Source organism: Sciurus vulgaris (assembly GCF_902686455.1).
Source record: "Sciurus vulgaris genome assembly, chromosome: 12".
In the NCBI taxonomy this organism is placed as follows: Eukaryota; Metazoa; Chordata; class Mammalia; order Rodentia; family Sciuridae; genus Sciurus; species Sciurus vulgaris.
Genome location: NC_136473.1, coordinates 75,969,951 through 75,988,675, shown reverse-complemented (window position 1 = coordinate 75,988,675; position 18,725 = coordinate 75,969,951). Strand labels below are relative to the sequence as shown.

Below are 18,725 nucleotides of genomic sequence, written 5' to 3'. Positions count from 1 at the left end.
GAGAGCATTTTCATGAAGCACAATCACAGAGGAACAGAATGTCCTGATGTTTGGGTGAGCAGCATGCATTTCTTTTCTTTTTTCTTCCCTTGAATAAAAATAACACCCTGTAGCCATAATATCAGAGGGCTGAAGGCCATCTTTCAAGGTTTTTCTTAATCTTGCCCTTTCCTCTGTGGCGTCTCATTTCTAACAGCCCCCTCCCCTCCTTCCCACCGCAGACACGCTGGTTCCCTCTCAGTCCCTGGAAAATGCCAACTTCATCTTATCCCCTGCACTTCCACCCCTGCAACTCTGTAGTCTGAAAGGTGGCATTTGCCACTTTTCACTCCCAAGGCCTTCTAGTGCCTGAACTGTTTTTATGACCTTCTCAAGACCCTTCTCCCTTTAGGATACCTTGCCAGACAGGTATGGTGATGCATACTTGTAATTCCAGAGACTCTGGAGGCTGAGGCAGGAGGATTGCAGATTTGAGGCCAGCCTCTGCAATTTAGCAAGACCCTGTCTCAAAGAATCAAAAGGACTTAGGATGTGGCTCAGTGATAGAGCACTTGTGGGTTTAATCCCTAGTGCTTTCTATTCAGACAGTATTTAAGAATGTGTACCACCATGAACTTGGTGCAGAAAAGATTCTTACTAACTAAATATTTGCTGAATTACTTTTGCTAGTGATACCTGATTTTTATTAAAGCTGTTTCAGATATAAATAAGGATGCTCAGAGAGGAGCCGCTCATACACCTAAAAAGTGGCAGAGAAGTCACTGGAGCCAAGGTATTTTAATTTTAAGACCAGCGCCCTTTCCCCTGTGCTAAGTTGTGTCCCCATTAGGTGACTACAATCCTCCCTCACTTCTTCTTTTGCTGATTTAGTGTGCCTAACTCTGGAGCTTCATTTGTTCCCCTCACCCTCCTCAGTAGATTGCAAATTCCTTAAGGGCAGGTGCTTATGCTTATGTTTCTCTTAGGGTCTTCCTCTGATGTGAAAGTTGGGTATTGATCCCCTGGAAGCATTCTCCTCCCCAACATTTCTCCAATCTATCAAAACTGGCAAAACGTCACTGAGCCACAAAGACGCTGGGTCTGCTGCGGGCATGGAGTGGCAAGCGCTCCTGATCTCTGCTCTTCTGTAAGGCTGACACTGGGAGCTGCCAGCTCTGCTCCACTGATCTGGATCCACTGAACCGGATCTTCCTCACACAGAGGCCAATGACACGGGTAATGCCAGGAGGGAGAACGTGTCCTTTGGGACACTAGAGATGCCTTAAGTTTCACTGTGCTGGGTCTCTATCAGGGAAAGCTCCCCTCACTTTCTGCCTTGTTTTAAAAAAGTGCTGCCTTCTCCCTGTGGATCTAGGAGCTCAAAAAAGACCCTTGGATAGCAGAATGTGTCAAATTTCTTTGCAATTGCTACATCTGTCTCATCCCAGAACCTGTGAATCACCTCTGTGCTTTAGATGAGCTTTAAAGTCAAATGGAAGCTCACTTTTCTTAATGTAAGCATCACATTTAACTATTAATATTAATTATTAATATGGTCATATGTCTAGCAAGTTATCCCTGACCAAGTAGTAGTGTATATAGAAGCAGGTAGATATATACCCCAAATATTGCTGGACTCAATTTTAGTAGTTAAGAGCAGTGATTTTGGAGTGGGTTTGATTCTTGGATCTGGGGCTTATTCCGCTGTGGTCACTGCTAAGTTACTTAACCTCTCTGTAACTTCAATCTTCTCGATTGTAAAATGGGTAAGGAAAGTAGATATCACAGGGTTCTTGTGAGAATTAAATGAGAGGTTGTAAACCACAGGGTCTGGAGCAAGAGAAACTACTACTCACAGAGCAGTTATTCTGTGACGGTCACTGTTCTGTCACTAAGCAGTGGTGTGGCCTTGGCGGAAGTCGGGTGGCCTTGCTTCCCTTCTCTAAAACAAGAAGCGTTTTGCCTTGATATATTCCGGCTCTCAGAATGACACATTCAGGTAGGAAGTTACAGTTCTGATCATCACCCTAGGCCCTTTAATGATTTCCGTATCCTTGATGGTTATAGTTATTAAATCCTCCATCCCAGGGTCGGCCCTCCCCGGCAACAAGGCATAGGGATGGTTAGGAGACACTTTCTGACTCCCAGTCCTAACATAAAACGGTATGATCCTTCCCTCACTCTGCAAAGCCAGTATAACTGTCTCTGTTTTCAAATGGGGAAACTGAAGTGTGTGTTAAGTGCCTGACCTGAGATGATGCAGCGGGTGGATGGAGAAGTCAGGGTTGAAAGAGAGTCTGTTCATTCCTAGACCTGTTCTTGGAACGGTTCTTGGAACTGCATGGCCTCTCCTACAGGTCTCCGGATAGTCCATTATTCTCTGAGCATACACCATGTCCACTTTGAGGGGCACTGGTGTCCACCCCTAGGGTCAGTGGCATTGCCTTAGAACCATCTGTCTCAGGTAACTCAGTGTAGGAGGACACAGTGACCTTGAGACTGAGCCCACCATGCTTTGCTCCCCCACTCCATCTCTCCCCCACTGCCCTGGGAGATCTTGCCTCTAATGGCATTAGTGTGCCTCTTCTGCTATGTGAATTGGATTATCTAATTCTTTGGGATTGAATGGAGCTCCCACTTGATAACCCTGGGGACAGGGGCTGTGTTTTGCTCCAGGTGTAGGTTCCAAGCACCTTCTTCCTTGGAGAGGCAGGGAGGGAGCCCATGTGTGAGAGAGCCTGACCTCTCTTGTGGGAAGAGGGTGTGTCTGAGGCTCTCCTTAAAGCCTGCAGTGGCCCTAGCCTCCCCACCTCCCGCTCTAGCCGCACCTCCCTCTCTCTTTTTCCTGGCTTGTATGGGAATCAGGCTGGAAAGATGTTTCTGTGTAAACTTCCAGCAAAGAAACCCCCACAAATTAAGGACTCTAACTCACTGTGGTTGGAAGAGACCCTCCAGGCCAGTTAGTCTGACCCTGTATTTTAATTTTCTAGGGCAGTCATAGCAAATGACCACCAACTGGGTGACTTAAAACAGTAGCAGTTTATTCTCTCATGCTTTGGAGGCCAGAAGTCAGAAATCAAGTTTTTGGCAGCAGGGACATATTCCCTCTGAAGTCTCTAAGCAAAACCCCTTCCTTGCCTCTTCCAGCTTCTGGAGGGCGTCCCCAGGCTTCACCTTTCTGTCTTGTAGCAGTTTCACTCCAGTCTCTGCCTTTGTCCTCATGTGTTCATCCCTGCAGTGTGCCTGTGCATGTTCTAATGCATCCTTATAAGGGCACCAGTCACTAGATTTAGGGTTCACCCTCTTCCAGCGTGACCTCATCTTAACCCGATTACACCTGCAAAGACCCTACTTCCAAATAAGTTCACATGCAGAGGTACCAGGATTTAGGATTTAAACCTACCTTTTTTTAGGGGGGACAATTCAAACCCACTACAACCTCAATAAGAATATCTTCTACATCCACTTAGTAAGTGGTCATTCTTTATTTCCTTGGAGCCATCCAATAATAGGGCATTTACCACCATGTAACTTTTAAAGAGTCTAGAATATATTACCAATAACCCTGAATACTGTTATAGTTTTATAGCCACTTTAGCCTGGAAGATTCTTAAATTCTAGCCCATTTTCCTCTTCAACCTTTGATCTGGTGAAAGCAATGATTTCTTAGAAAGCCTTGAGCAGAGGGCTTTTCTCCATCACTAACCTCTTTTCTGATGGCACCAGGGGAGCAGCTGGGAGACTTCCACTCCCCATCAGAGTTTTGTGTGCATCTCAGTGAGAGAAAGGGACCCAGAATTATCACAATGAAATGCTTACGATTAGCATCCCTATAGGATTCTTTGCCTTCAAAGCTTTTCAGCCCCGTCTCAGGCACACATTCAAGTTCAACAGCATGTCTGCCTACCTCCTCTGGTTTCCTTCACCCCTCATAGCCTTGGCCTTGTGGCCTGAATAGTTTTTAGCCCTGCTCCACACTATGGAAGCCAGGGAGGACAGAGGGAACCCTGGAGAGAACACGGAGACAGATGATTGGATATGTGTGTGTGTGTGTGTGTGTGTGTGTGTGTGTGTGTGTGTACGCACTGCCTGTGATTAAAAAAGATCTGTTGGGTTTAATTGATGCATTCAATTATCATGATGACTCCCTCCCTGGAGCTTCCCAGAATAGCCAGATGTACGAAGGGGACCACCTCCAGTCTTTGCCTTTGGTTCACACTGTGGGCAGGGGCACAGCAAATGGTAAGGATTATGTGCATCGGAACAATGGAGGGAAACCCTAAGCCTTATTTCTATAGAGCCCGGCCGCCATCTCTGTCCACCAGGACACCAATTAAACTATCTCTGGCCTATCAAGTCTTGGGGATAAAAGTGAAAAGCAGACTTGGACCAAACCAACCGTGTGGCTGCTTCTGGAGACCCCCTACCCCCAGCCATCCCACCCACCCACTGCCTCTTTTCATTGCAAGATGATCAAGAAAAATCAAATGAGAGAGCTCATTAAAGTCATTTTAGAAGGAGGAGATGATCCTTTCTCAGACCGCTCCCCCCTCAGCTCCCGTTGGGTGTAACTTCCGGGACACAGATCTGGGAATAGCCATTGTCCTCAAAGCTCAGGCAAATGGAGTCCAGTCTAATTCTTGCTTTCTACATAGTTGCAGAAATATGATCTTAGGCCATTTGACTGAGACTCGATGTCAACAAGTTTAACTTAACTATATTCATCCGGCCCATGCCCTTAGGGTTAGCTGTGGGGGTGGGAACATGGGTGAGACTTGTGGATGCAGCACATGAAGTGAAAACCTGGTCAACCAGGAGGCAGAAGACAATGATTCAAGTCCTGTCGCTGTCTTTCTCACTCAACTCACTGTTTTCCCACTTAGGGGTTTGATTAGATCCATAAGGTCCCTTATGGCTTGAACATACTGCCTGAGGGTGGGGGAGCGCACCCTTGGAAGGACTTGAAGAGGTGTGTCGTCTCTGCCCCAGGGTAATCCCAGGACTGGTAGAGGGAAACAGATGCTCTGCTAATGGTGGACAGAGCTCTGAGTCAGAGGATCACCAAACTGGCTTCATCCTAGGTGTTGACAGTTGGAGTGATCTTAAAAAAGTAATTAACCTTTAGAGGCAAGCAATTCTCTTTCAAAGGCAGAAATCCCACCCGTTAAAGTTCTTAGGTTTGCTCTTAAAAAAACAACACACAAAAAATACTCCAAAACTATCAGGGTAAATAAAATGACTAGATAAGTTTCCTTTTGGATTTGCCAACAGAATTGCACCATCTTAAACAGCAGTGGGGAAAATCTATTACGAAACATCCAGTACAAGTGCCTGCATGTGCTCTATGGGTGCATTTATGTAGAGTGGCTATGCATTTGGTCAATGGCTCACCAATTGGCTGTACGATACAAGGATGGTCTATGATTAATTTAAATTCTTGGTGATTACTTCTGGAGATTCCACAGGTCATGAGTAGAACTTGGCCACTTACACTTTTAAAAAAGCTGAAAAAGCTGATAGGTAATTTGGATGCTTATCCAGAGCTAAGACACACTGATTTATGCATCCATTTTGACAAATTTTCATTGAGGCTGTGGCTGTATAGAATATTTAAAAATATGTCTAAGACTTGGTCTCGTTTTGGTTTTCTAGGAAATTCTAGCAACTTTTGCAACCAAGGGAAGTCTCAATGCAATGAATTGTAATCAGGTAGAACTCAGACACCAACAATTACGATAGAGAAGTGAACAATCAGAATGGATGCTGGCTGTAAACAATTAGTGTGACCATCCTGCTATGTTGTCAGGAAGTATATACTTGTGGCTGTAATCAATTTGACAGGTACTCTGTTCATGATGGTGAGGACTTAGAGGTGTAAAATTGAGGCTGAAACTTGAAGAAACAGTAGAATAAAAATATAAAAATATATCTCTGTATTTGTTTGAAGTATTATAGGAAGAATAAACCAATGAAGGATAAACCATAAAAATAACACATTTACCCCCAGAAAGAGGAGACCAGGGTAGCTTTGGGTTTGTTTGTCTGTTTATGTCATGTTTTATGGATTTGTCTTTGGATCCATATAAATATTTTCACATAAGTTTATAACAAGGTACAAAACAATCCTAAAAATTTAGGAAGTAAAATAAAAATACAGAGAGAGTGAGAGAGACAGTTTAAATGTGCTTCTAATTGGACAAGTAATCATAAGAAAGTTTTCCAGTAACTTAAGAAAAAGTATATTTCTTATAACCCTAGTGGGAAATATCCTAAGAACCAAGAGAGTTATGAAACAAAATGAAATCCAAAGCTATTTTTAGTAATCATATTGTTAGTAGTGATGCTGGATATTGCTATTCTGAAGTTGTGGTGTTTGTGAAGCGTGTTATGTACATATATTATTTTATGTGCATGTGTCCTCTGTGACATGTGCTCATATTACTCTGTGAGTAATTATATGAATGTCATCGAGGAAAGGGCTTTTTCTTATGAGAGAAGAAATTCAGAAGTGAGGTTGATGAGGTGAAGAAGAAAATTGTTGTTGTACATTTTTATTGGAAGTATCATTTGTGTGATCTGTTTTGTCTTTAAAAAATTTGTTCATTGTCTCTGTCAAAAAGTTCTTAAAATAATGAACAATCCAGTAACATAGAACACCTCTAGTCCCCAGACTGCTTTCTAACTATCATTTTCTCTTATAAGAAACCAAGGTTTCCTGAAAAATGTCTGGTTCCAGATTTGGAAGGGGAAATATGCAAGATGAGTCTGGAAAATCTTGTCATACCAGAAAGTAAACTAAATAGCAAACACTACCTTGTCATGTCAAAAGGAACTCTGGAACCTACTAGATGAGACTCTCACTGATGAGAGATGGGATAACTGGAGCAACAGGAAGGATAGTATCTATAAAGAATTGAAATTCATAACAAAATACTTTCATACATGTGAGTTCATAATGGTATCTCTTCTGGTCATTGAAATAATTATCTTGTTAATTTAAAAACTGGTAAGTAGAAGGGGAAAAAAATGGAGCCTTCATCCTCTTCCTTCTAGATGATATATCTCCCAGGACTGTCAGGTTGGTAAGGGGAACTTTCTCTTTATAAAAAATATGTTGGCTGAAAAATATAAAAAGCAATAATAGAATTAAAATGTCACCATTTCACAGTCTCCTAATCAGTGTTGTCAGAACTAGCAAATAAGAACACAAGGACCCCTTGTTATATATGAATTTGAGAGAAACAACAAATAATTGCTTAGTGTAAGTATGTCCCATGAAATGTTTGGATATATTTATGCTAAAAAATTTTACATTGTTTATTTAAAATTTAAATGTAACTGGACATCCTGTATTTTATTTGGCAATCCAACAATGAGTTGATAAATTTAGGTATTGAGCATTGGTACTGCTAACATCACATATACAAAATAGAAACAACCAGGCCTTATGAACCTCCTGATAAAAATATGGACTGTGACCCATGAAGTAGTCTTGTCAAATTATTGAACTTGAATCAATCAGTCCTAAAGATCTAACTATTAATCTATAGGAAACACAGGCAGATAGAGGAACACGTTAAATGACGTTATATAAACAAAGCATAGATTATTTGGAACAGCACAACAAATGACCTAATTTCATAACTAAAAAGTTGCAAGGGGAAAATAATAAAGAATAAGAATTGAAGGAGACACCTATATATTAAAGCATATTAAAAGTGACTTAGGAGACCTATCAGTTAATCACAACATGTAGACATTTTCCATCCCATTTCTGAGAGACAATATATAAGACAATGATTAATATTAGCATTATTATGTTTGTGTTTTGGGGAGTGTGATCATGTTATTGTGGTTATTTTTAAAAGAGTCTCTTTTTGAAGTAAATACTAAAATATTAAAAGATTAAATATGGTTCCCTCCAAAATAATCAGGGGTGGGGATAAAGAAGGAAGGGCATAGATAAAGTAAGAATGGCCATGTGTTGATTATTGCTGAAGCTAAGGCATTTGTTGCACTATTTAGATATAGGAGTGCTCATTATACTAACTATGCTATTAGTGCTCATTATAGTAGTTGTACTTTTGTATATATACAAAATTATACATTGTAAAACATTTTTTTAACGAGGAGGATCTCAGAATAGACATTCGGAACACAAATGTAGGTGTTTTACTCCTGTTATCTAACTTAAACTTAGATACCAAAAGAGGTAGGTGTTTTCATTACACCTACCTTATGCATGAGGATCTGAAGCACAGACAGGTCAAGTCACTTTGCCAAGGTCATCCAAGAGCAAATGGTGGAGCCAGGGTTTGAACCCGATGAGTATAAATCCAGGCAGTCTAAGCCCGTGATCTTCACCACAACACAGTCCCTAAACCAGCAAAGCTGGTGCTGTGGTTGCCACATGGCTCATCTGGCCCTGTGTGGTGCTATGTCTCAAGCTGTGCTATTGGTAGTGACTGTCTTGTCACGGGCGCCCGCATTTCAGCACGAGATAGGCCAGCTGACCAAACAGACTCTAAGTTTGTGTCTAATTATAAGAATTTATGAGTCTAAGTTGTTTTTCTTCCCCATGAAAGTGATTGTCCTGAGTGTGAAAGTGTCTTGAGAGTGGTGTGTGTGTGTGTGTGTGTGTACACACACACAAAGACAAAGCTTCACCTCTTGGGGCTGTGAAGGGAGAGAAGTCAGTGACTCAGAATGAGGCAGCAAGGGTGTCTTGAGCCCTGTAGAGTGGCAGGCAGGTCACAGGAACTGACATTCCTCAAGAAAGGTGCTTCTTGCCTTACCCAGCCCTTGCCCTGCCTGTGGATAGCAGACTGTCCATCTTCCAGGTCAGATACTTGGTTGAAATATTTGCACAATGCTTTCATCAGCCTCTGGGTATAAACATGATTTTCTTCCTGAAGGCCCATTCCACTCCCGAGGGTGATGGACAGTGCCTGAAAATGTCCTGTTTTCTAATAATACAGTTCCCTAAGGTGTATCAAATCTTCCCAAAACTGCAATGTTGCCCAGAGTTGGAACATGAATGCCTCCCCTTGAATATTGTATCTAAAAATCTCTACTCCAGCTGTTCCCATTCCTTCTAGTGTCTCCTTACTCTTTTGCTGTACCCATCTCTTTGAGTAGAAGGAATTTGGGGGTCATATTCAGAGGAAAGGGACAGGTGGCTTTCAAGGGTAACATAGCAGGCGCCAGAGTTGTAGCAGGTGCAACAGTTTTATCAATGTATTGATACGAAAGGTGGGTTCATGGGCAAGGCTGCTTTGTTCAAACTGGGGGCCATCTCATAGGTTGGCTGAGACATATGAATAATTTTTCATAACTCAAAACTATCTTTGGAGCTGCCAAAAGTCAATTCCAATTCTCTGTTTGGATAAGATGGAAGTTTCAAAGGAAAGTTTTCCTTGGCAAAATGTATGTCTTGGCTCTAGCAGCCCAATGATGAAAATACCCAAGACCAAAGGCGATGCAGGGCTGCTTCCAATTACCGGGTTGAGCTCATTGGGAATAGGCCTCATGACATGCTTTGGATTAGGAGCAGACGGTGTTACGATTGGCAAGCCAGGGAAAAAGAAAGAGATCATTTCTCTGCTATTTGGTGGACTTTTCCAATTATGGAAAGGTAATTCAAGTCTTTGGTGACTTTGGAAGTTTTCCCACTGGAAAATTCCCATTGATTTTTGGTATTTGACTTATTTTGGAAGCATTGGAATATTGTGTAGGGAACAGAGCTTAAGCTGTCTGGGGACTTGATAAGAATTTTGAGGCAAGTGGCCCTGGCAGAAGTGCTGCCTGGTACTTGTCCACATGCCTTAGAAGCTCTGGCTTTTCATGTGACTTGAACTCATTACCCACAAAAGGTAAGCATCCCAGGCTGTCAGCAAAGAGCAAGTCAGAAATATCTTCAAGGCTGAGAACTCAAAGAAGCTTAAGTAAAGTCAATAGAAAATGAACTCAAAAGGAGGGAGGTAGAGAGAAACGATATTTCTCCCTTTTTGGACTGTAAGCCTATAAAGTTGTTCTGCTTTGCTGATGATTCTCAGTCACTGATAAGGAAGCTGATGTGCCCTGTCTAGACATCTCATTTTGGGAAGGTCAAAGAGGGTAGGCTTTGCCCTTTGATCCTTGAAACACTCTGCACTTCCTTCTGAACTTCACACTTGCTGAGAAATTTGGGGTGGAAAGAAATGAGAAAGCTTTGACTAAAATAGCAGTTTCCATTTTAAAAAGTTTTTATTTCTTTTCTTAATATGCAAACAGCTGCACGTAGCTCAACAGCTGCAGTCCGCCTTTCTCCCACCCAGGCCCCCACTCTTTCAAAAAGCTATGGACCTTCCACACTGGCCTAGACCCAGGACTCTTGTATTTACCATCTTTCTGACTCTGGAAAGGCTTCAATAATCTCAGCTGTAGAAAAAAAGATGCAATACTTCAGTACCTTAGGATTCCTTTTCCCAGTGGGTGAAAATGAATAAAGAAATGAATGATCATCTGAATACAGTCTAAAATATGCATTTGGTAAACCCAATACATATTAGGAACACAATTCCCTTGGTCCCTTTGCAAACGGGAAATGTCTATCCCAGCAAGCTCTCCTGACAACTTTCACATTGGCCACTAATGTCTTGGTTACTGGTTGGACCACAGTTCTAGCCCCACCCCCTTGGAACATTAGTCTTTTAATATTGATTCCCAGTGAAGATTTCATCAAGTCCTCTGCCATCTAGATGAGAATTCGGAAGGGGCCTTCTGTCTGTCCCTTTCCACAGACCAGGGTTACACATGCCAGACTTCCATGCTGGGTGGGGGATGGGGTGGGAGAGCAGGGAATCACCAGTGCAGAGAGTTGCTGGAATTCATCTTATGGTGACAGCCCCACCCACAGCACTCCCTCCTGGCCCACTGTCCCCAGCCACCCTCAGGCTTTCTGCAGCATGAGGGAGAAACTGTCTGTGAGGGATCAAGCATTGGCAGGGCCTCGCAACTTCAAATTTAATTTCCTGAAAAGACACAAGAAATAGCAGTGCTGTGGTGACCAAGCAGTCCTCCTGGGAAAGTTCCCTGAAGGCTGTGGTCCTTTGATACAGATAGGTGACTGTGAAAACAGCAGGTCAGGACCCTCTAAACTTCAATGTGAGGAGACCACCCAGCCTGCTGGAACCATTCGTCACCCCCTCCCCCATCTTTCCTCATGCCAGACAAGGACTCCAAGCCCCAGGCAACCTCCACGCCTCTTTACAAACTTTCTCCTTTCTACTCTTCTCTAGGCCCAGCCACCTGAACCTGTTTGAATATGCCTGATTGGGACTTGCTTTCTCCTATTTTGAAGACATAGAGAGATGAATTTTCTCATATGTGGTGTACTGACTTTCCTTTTGGCCACAACATCCTTTTCATGGTTTGGATCTGGAATGTTCCCCAAGGCTCATGTAGTAGAAGCTTGGTTATCAATGCAGCAGTGTTCAAAGAATGATTGGACCATGAGGGTACTAACCTCATGAGTAGGTTAATCCATGGATGGATTCACAATCTGAATGGACTATTTGGGAGATTATATAAACTGTGGGAGGAAAGCACAGTTGGAGATAATGGGTCTTTGGGGGTGTGCCCTTGGCAACTACATCTGGTCCCTCTCTCTGTGCTTCTTGTCTGTCATGAGTTGAACAGCTTTCCTCCAAATGCCCTGCTGCCATGATGTTCCATTTTACCTCACGCCCAAAGCAATGGAGCCAGTTGACTGTGGACTGAAACCTCTGAAACTGTGAGCCAGAAATAATTCCTTCCTCCTCCCAGTTGCTTTTCTCTGGTATTTTATCCCAGCTATGATGCCCTCCCACCAAGCTCTGTTATCTCCTTCCTGTCAGAGTTCAGATCACTCTCTAACATCTGTATCCACATGAGGGCTCAGTGTGTCAACTTCATGAAAAGCCAGAGTGCTGGGTGGTCTTAAGAGACCACAGTTCCTTGGGGAAACTGAGGCCCAGAGTAGGGGAGGAGTTTGTATGGGTCATGTAAGTGGTAGAACCCTGGTTACAAGCAGGGTTGGGACCTTCTTGCCCTTGAACTCTGCTGTACGTAAACTTGTCCCACTTCTCCTTTTCAATCATTTATTTCACCCACTTCCCTGTTCACCTTGGATCTTTCTGAGGGCAGTGGCTTTGCTTTCTAGTTTCAAGGCTTTGCAGTACCTGCCACAGCCAATACCTCACACTTCCAGCTCACTATGTACTTTCAGAAGTTACTTACATTTCCCCCATCCTTTCTAAAATGCTCTCCTTTTATTTTTTCCTCCTCCTCTTTCAGCAGCATCTGAGATGCAATTGATCCCCTTTTACAGATGATAAAACTTTGATGCAGGGTATTCAGTGGCTGGCTCAAGGACACCTGGACTTGTGGGCTTATGTGGGAAAACAGCAGACCTGGCACATAATAACAATGCAGACAGTGAGACTGATTTTTACCCAACAAAACCTGTGGGCAAGGGAACACTGATGCTCAGGGAAGGTGATGGGTGCCCATGGATCAGTCTGGTGTCGGATATCTCCCCGTAGTTCTCGCTGGCCGGATGCCAGATTCTCTTGCGTTCGGATTTAAAACGACCGGGTTTAGAGGCACAGCAGAGTCGGGAAAAAGGAGCTTGCTATTGGCACTGATCATCTAAGCAAACTCTATAGTTCTTCGCTCCCGCCCTCGCCCCTTCCTTACACTTGCCAGTGGGTTCCTAGGAGAAAGCTGCCATTCAGACGGCGGGCTGGTCTCCCCTCCCCCGCCCCGCCCCATTGGCGCTGGGGGAAATGTAGTCACATCATTTGCATTTATCACGGAGGATATACCGCCTTGTCTGTAGCCTTTAGTCTGACTGAATTGCTTTTCTGCTTCATGAGACACACAGCGCGGCAGCCCGGCGCTTCCCTCTCCTCTTCACTTCACCGGCTTCGGGCCGTAACCCACTTTGCTCTCCGGCGCATTTATCATATTGATCGTATAAGAAATAGATCATAAGCAGAATGAAATTACCGAATGCAATGATCTGGGGCATCCTGTGGACCAGATCAATCTTGGGGCAGCCGGGGTGGGGTGGTGGTGATGGTCATGGAAAAAAGTCCCTTGCTGTGACGTTTTCCAAAGTTGATTTTCATTGCAAATAGAAATTTCCATCAACTAAGGCACCCCGGAGGGAAAAAGCCTGCTGTGTGTGTGACAAGGTGTGTGTGTGTGTGTGTGTGTGTGTGTGTGTGTGTGTGTTTAGGAGGAGAGAGAGAGAAAACGGAAGTTTGAGAAGATTCACTTATTACATTTATTGGGAAGGAGATTTCCTTAGTTAAAACTCATTTGAAATGGAAGTTCCAGGCTCTGCCCATAATGCAATCAATTTTCTCTTACCCAAATCATTCTTTGTGGGTGTGCCTGTGTATGCGCGCATACAGGCACGCGCACGCTTGAGAGATATAAAAAGGTAGGACTCCTGCTTGTTTAGAAGACCCTTCAAGGATCCTTTCTAATCTTGTAGCTCAGAGTTGCCTTTCTTTGTCACCCTAGACCCCAGCGTGTTAATTTGCAGTGTCAGTGGGAGGCTGGAGTTTTAAAAAATGTGACTGTACAGGACAGTGCGGGATTTGTTGATAAACTGCTCCTTGAACACGTAAGTACCTCCCCTCCCAGACCTGAGGCTCCAGACATGACCTCTGCCATCCTAAGAATGTTCGCCCTGTCTGGAGACAGGGCTGGTGAGTTCAGCTGAGACTGGAAACCCAAGTGAACGAGGTCCCTGGCAGCCTGCCACCACCCCAGACTGAGGCAGAAACCCACAGTGGGAATGTGGTCCGAGGCCCCCGTCACCCCCTTCCCACTGTGAAATCCATCCCCAGACACTGAGACTCAGTGTTATTGGCTTTGGCAACATTCGTCATGCCAATAAACTCATTGAAATTGAAGAAACCAGAGGGGGTGGGGGAAGGAGTGCAAGGAATAGAGGGGGTGAGGAGGGAGAGAGGAACAGCAGGAGAGAGGAGCTGCCCTCAGACTCGCCAGTGAGCTTAAAGGGAGAGACGTCATGGATGCCAAATAGCTGAGTTCATGGAGAAGAGAAGGCACAGGCATGAACAGACCCCCTTCCAGCCCCCCAGCTGTCTCTGCCTGCTCTCTGTCACCACTGAGGCTTCTATACTCATGGAAATATCTCTGGAAACCTTCCCAAGGGGCAGATGGCCAAGGAAACACACGTGTGTGTTCACTCACACACACACACCCCACTATCAATGAGACCATGAGAAATAAAACACCATAAAATGTGTCCACCAGAACCATGGTGAAATATACCAGCCATTCATCACATGTTCAAATCAGAGGAGAATGAGGCTAAGTGGGGGAGTAGAGCCACTGGTCAGAGTGGGGTGCACCTGCTTGCATCCCCCCACCCCACCCCACCCACAGCCTGACCTTGCACCAGGAATGGAGTTCTGGAACTGTGTTCTGCCCTGGCATCCGATCCTCAATTTTCATAGTTTTCTAGAGTTAGACACACCCCCTAACAATTCATCCAAGCTGGCTCTGTGTTGTTTGCCCTGGCCAAGAAGACTGTCTCTCCTAATCTTCAAGACCCCTAGAAATGGTGAGAGCCACGTTTCATAGTCTTTGGCATCAGGGAAGTCCGCTCATTACCTGTTATTGTAGTCTTGGCTGTCTCCCTTGTCTCTGTCACAACTGGGTACAGCTGTGCAGCAAAATAACATCAGATTCCTGCAAATATTTGATAAGGGAAAGTACTAGGTTGCTCTCTGGCTTCTCTGATCAAAACAACTTCTTTCATAACCTGTTCCTCAGCTTGTCTATTTCTTGCTGCTGTTCTTGCCTAGCCAGACTGTCTTCACTTCCTGGCAGTCCTGCACCCTTCTGCTCTTTTTCCTGCCTCTCCCTGAGAGGCACTTTTGTGGTCAGTAGAGAGCTTGCTTGTCTCTTATCTAAGCTGCCTCATTTCCGCTCCTACCTCCCTTTTCGTCTTATCCATCAAAAAAAAAAAAAAAAAAAAAAAAAAAAAAGAGGCTCTGGGCACACTGTGGCAAAGGCCTGTAATCCCAGGGACTCCAGAGGCTGAGGCAGGAGGATCATGAGTTTAAAACCAGTCTCAGCAACTTAGTGAGGCCCTAAGCAACTCAGGGAGTTGCTTAATAAAAAATAAAAAATGGGGCTGGGGGGATAGCTCAGCTGGTAGAGTGCTTGCCTCCCAAGCACAAGGCCCTGAGTTCGATCCCCAGTACCGTAAAAAATAAATAAATAAAGAAAGAAAGAAAGAAAGAAAGAAAGAAAGAAAGAAAGAAAGAAAGAAAAAATTAAAGTGCTGGGGATGTGACTCAGTGGTTAAGTGTCTAGGGTTCAATTCCTGGTTAAAAAACAACAACAACAAAAAAAAAAACAAAAACAGAAAAAAGTGTATTCTAGGAACAGGAGGCAAAATGACAATTGGAGGAAATCATTGCAGATTTTAAATTAAAGAAGTAAGGGTGGGATAGAGAGTTATGTAGGATAGGGCAACCACATAGAACTGTGACTTCAGTGATCAGGCAATCCAAGAATGTAGAATAAAGTTTCAAACACTTTTGGTTCGCTCAGATTTTTAGAAGAAGTTGCTAATATAGCTAAGAGCTGTAATTCTGAATTTAGGGAGAGATTATTTACTTTCTAGAAATAATTTATTTTCATAATTACAGATTATTCTGTTGATTTCCAATTAGTCTTCTAATCTCTGATGTTCCTTATCATGAAAAAGTTGCTTAGAAGCGCAACCCCATCCTGGCTACCCACAAGTGTGGAGGAACAATGACCTCTTGGCTGAGGGTAAGTTCCTGGACATAAGTTTGCAAGTGACAGTGTGTTTTGGAGGGAGGAAGCATTCTATACAAGAACTTTGGGAGAGCCTGGGAACATGTGCAATGGATAAGAAGAGATTCATACTACTTTTTAGGCTCAAGTCAGCTGAGAAAGTATACAGGCTCTGACACTAACAGGAAGGCATCTGGGATCTGGGTGGGATATAGAAGTGTTCCCTGAGTGACTTCATAGGAAACATTTTTTAAAAATCAGTGGGTGGTTAATTTGAGACAAAAGCCTAGTGCTGTTGAGTATGGGATTCTCGTTCTGTCCGTCCTGGGCCTGATGGATCCATTCCCTTAATGAAATGCGCACAGTTTATTTTACCAACTCTAATTACGTGAAGAATGAGTGTCACATTTCTTTATCCTTCTGCAGGCCCTGAATCCAGGCCAACCCCACAAGCTTTACATGCACGAGGCTAATGGAGCTTTTATTCCAATGAGTTGGGCGCCAACCCACCTTTGTGGAGAGAGGAATATTAAAAAAGAAGAAGAAGAAGAAGAAAGAAATACTTAATGTTCGTGTAGCAGATGAAAAATTTCACATGATAAATTAAAGTGTTTTCTGGCTGAATGGAGAAACCGGGGCAGGATGGTGGAGATAATTTTCCCAGGACTCAAAATGATTTATCTTATCTCTGCATTCTTTAGACAAGAGGTTCCATTTATTTAGTCATTTATTTTATTAGTTTTCTGAAGACACCCCCCCCTCCGACCCCTGCTGTCGACACAAAGGCACAGCATTTGGCCCAAGGAGCACAGGTCTGGGAAAGGAGACAGGGATCCTTGGGTCTAGCCTGTCATTCACTCAGTCCTTGTGCCAGGCACTGACCATGTGCTGGAGAGGGGACAGTGCTGGAGAGGGGACAGTGCTGGAATGGGCATGGTTCCTGTCCTCGTGAACTGCAGTCTAATGGGATATACAGACTCATAAGTGAGAGAACAGGATTCTGTGACGAACGCCGTGCAATCTCTGCCACCCACATGCTCCAGTAATGGGCTATGATGGGGCCTCACGAAATCATCTAGCCCAGCAGTTCTCAATAGGGGTGATTTTTGTCCACCAGGAACATTTTGCAATGTCTGGAGACATTTTTGGTTGTCAGAACTCAGGGGAGAGGGGTGGAGGTTACAGGCATCTAGAGGGTAGAAGCCAGGATACTGCTCAATATCCTACAAAGTAAGAATTATCCAGAAGCCCCAAATGTCAATAATGCCAGATTTGACAAACTCTGCTCTCGTTTGTCCTCCTGCCTCGGGAGAGTCCTGTGCTTGAGTTATCCTGAAAGCCATCTCAAATCTCCCTGCTTGAAGCTGTTGGGCTCTGTTCAGGAGCTCTTCTGTGGGATCACACAGGGTATTTCCTTCTGCTCTCCTCTCTTAACTGGAGATAGAGCTGTGTTATAAAAGTAGCATTAATGAAAAAATTGTGTGAAAACAATTGGTGGTAGAAAAACCTTCAGGACAGCATCTCAAATTGGGATATGGAGTGGATAAAAAACTAGGATGGTGCCAGGCTGCCTCACATTTCCTTTCTTCTGGAACTTTCTGCCACACACAAATCTCACTTGCAGAGATCTTGGCAGTGGAAATAATCTGGGACTAGGTTGAGTCCTTAAATAGTTTCCCTTTTGCATGCCCCAACCATTATCCTGAATGTTTGTAAAAGATTCTGCCAAGGCTTTTTCTTTGGATATTCATGTAACTGTATGTTACGTACCATGGAGTTATTTTTGAGCAATTAAGGTTCCCCATGCCAGGTTTTCTCATCAGCTACCAAAGTCATAAAGAGGGGGCCTTGTGTCTGGCTTTCCCAGGGAAGCAGATGGCACTTTGGGTACTGGCAGGAGACAGGTGTGAAGTTTCAGGGGCCGGAGGGCTTGTCTGGCATACTATGCAAATTTGGCTTCATTTTGCATCCCTCCGAGGAGCTACGACCAAATGGAGTCTGCTTTTATATCTCTGTCGTGTGTGTGTGTGTGTGTGTGTGTGTGTGTGTGTGTGTGTGTGTGTGTGAGAGAGAGAGAGAGAGAGAGAGAGAGAGAAAGATTGATTGTGATGGAGGCATATGAACATGCATTGGGATGTTTGATATGGACTATACCTTTTGCAGGTAAAAATGAAGCAATTCTTAGGTAGCAAGGAAAACTTATTTTATCCTGGTCTAAACTATACAAAAAAAGAGATAGTTAAATCCCCAAATCCCCAAGAGTAAGCTCTCTGGGACGACAGTGTGTAACTCTCTCCTTGACTTGAGGAGCATCTGTGTGTACTTCTTGCCTTCAGGATGCTGAGACCTCTAAGTCACTAGCTTAGCAGGAGTCACCAAGGGGCTCAGCCAAGGAGTGCTGATGATGATCTTATTCTTGGATTACAGGTTAGCAATAGTTGCAATTAGTGATTTGTGTTAATTAGTCTGTTCTAGATTATATGTACTGTGTTTCTCTTTAGAAGGGGCATTATATGAAGATGACCATAAGCCAAAGATTTTTCAGGAACAATCCCAGTTTTAAATGCCTTTTCCTTATGTCTCCCAAAGTACTTGTCAAACCATATGCCCAATTTTTATATTTTAGAAAATATGTTCTCTGTAACTATCAGATTATTTATTTTGTCATGGAAACACTGTATAGTCCCAGATAACAAAGAATCAAGAAGAATAAAACCTCATTTCTACTGACTTCCCAGTATATGCCCTGGCTTTGTCTAAGACTAGTAATCCAGAAATTTCAGGCTGGGTGTGTACGTGTGTGTGTGTGTGTGTGTGTTTGTGTGTGTGTGTGTGTGTGGACTTAATTGCAATTAACTAGGTAATATAAGCTGTACTTCCTTCTTCATTAGAGAGCAAGACTGGCCATGCCACCA

At 43.6% G+C, this 18,725-nt stretch overlaps 1 long non-coding RNA gene across 1 annotated transcript; it reads left to right on the top strand.

Moving 5' to 3' along the window:
* LOC306642269 lies at nucleotides 1–18,510 on the top strand. Its single transcript, XR_013758460.1, has 5 exons — nucleotides 1–54; nucleotides 692–772; nucleotides 966–1,215; nucleotides 15,699–15,825; nucleotides 16,237–18,510. It is a non-coding gene; the product is annotated as an uncharacterized lncRNA (long non-coding RNA).
* The last annotated feature ends 215 nt before the right edge of the window (nucleotides 18,511–18,725 follow it).